Source organism: Marmota marmota, unplaced genomic scaffold (assembly GCF_001458135.2).
Source record: "Marmota marmota marmota unplaced genomic scaffold, marMar, whole genome shotgun sequence".
Classification (NCBI taxonomy): Eukaryota; Metazoa; Chordata; class Mammalia; order Rodentia; family Sciuridae; genus Marmota; species Marmota marmota.
The window spans coordinates 5,853,637-5,855,345 of record NW_026000223.1 but is presented as its reverse complement, the minus strand read 5'-3'; positions in this window follow the sequence as shown (position 1 = coordinate 5,855,345).

The following is a 1,709-nucleotide window of genomic DNA, read 5'->3' as shown; positions in this document are numbered from 1 at the left end:
GAAAGAATGTTTTTCTTAGTAAATTAACACTATGAACAAAGAAACATGTATAATGCTTTAACCCTGTCAATGAAAACAATTGGCTTTCAAATATAAAGGAGTTGAGCTTATTGGGGTTAGAACATCAAAATGTTTTGTTTTTCCACAATATGCTACCAGTTCTGCTCATCTGAGCTCTGGCCCTCATTTCTTGAAGAATATGTTTTCTTAATGCAAATCAAATATGATTTCATAATCTTCAATTATGTTTGTTATTAAAACAGTTCTATTTGTTTAAAAAATCATTATCATCATAACAAATTCAGATGTGTCCTCCTTCTCATCCCTCTACTATGAGTATGTTCCAATGCTTTCCTACAGATATACACAATATACTCTTACCTCTCTTGCACATGTGTGCACTATGTACACATATACACACGTGTGCATCTTCCTTTAGTTTACCTCTACCTCAATATTCAGACAGAAAAATGGCTAGAAAAAAACACTGCTGTGTTTGTGTTGTATAAATAATCCATTTGGTTGATCATGGTAACAATTCCAAGGTATTGATAAATACATTATTGATACTTCAATAGATCCTACTGAGGAAAATCTCAATTTCAAGAAGGTCTCATGTATGTTGGTATTTTTTCTAACCCTCAGTCACATTTCCAACTGATCCCCAGAAAGTAGTGCCACACATCATTTCTTTGATTGTCCTCTTTAGCCAGAGTTGCAAGGGTTTCCATCAGGTTTGTCACCCCAATTTTTTCTACCCATCACAGATCCCATCTCTTGCTCCCTTTCCCAGTGAGGCTCCCTCACACCCTGGCTATCCCTTCCCCAGTGCATGGTGGTAGCAAGCTACTAGCTCTTGGATGAACCAATGTCAAAGCATAAGCAAATGTCATACTTCCCTTTTGGCAGAACCTCAGGCTATAAAGAGAATTTCTTGTACACTCTTCTTTGGCTGAGAACCACAATAAGTGTATTAATTTAAAAAGTATATTTTTAAATTAATAAAATATTAATTTTATATATCTTTAAATTCATGGTGCAGCTTTGAAAAATGACAAGTATTTCGTAAGTACTTAGATAACAAAGAATAAAAACCCAATGATCATATTATTAAGTGAAAATTTTCAGTTGTGTTATTTTATGTCATATCTCATTTGTTTGTATATATACTTTTTGGAAAAAATATATGTATGCGTATATACATAAAAATCAAATATAAAAGTATATATATGATATATAATACTTACTTATATATATAATACTTAGATAATCACATATATACTTTTATATTTGATTTTGTATGTAAAAAAAAAAAGAAATGATTGCCAATATCTAAATAAGCTGTTAGCATACAACTTTTCGCTACATTTTTTTCTATATTATATCCCTTGTAGGAGTGCAAGAAGGTTACAATCAATATACTTAACACAAATGTAATTATGATGTTAATAATACTCTTCTCCACGCCATATACCCGTAGAACACTCAGACTTCCTCAGAACAATCTAGATTTTTTTCTCCCCCTTCATGCCAAAAGGAATTTAATCACATTTGCCTTCTTGCTCCTTTACCTCTTTCCTTATTTTCCCTTCTTACCAGGGGAAGCTCTTTTCTTCCCTTTCCTATGCAACCAGGTCTCTAGTTCTATCATATTTTTATTTTTGTTATTTACCTTTTAAAAAATATTGTTCTTTCTTTCTCTGGGTTCG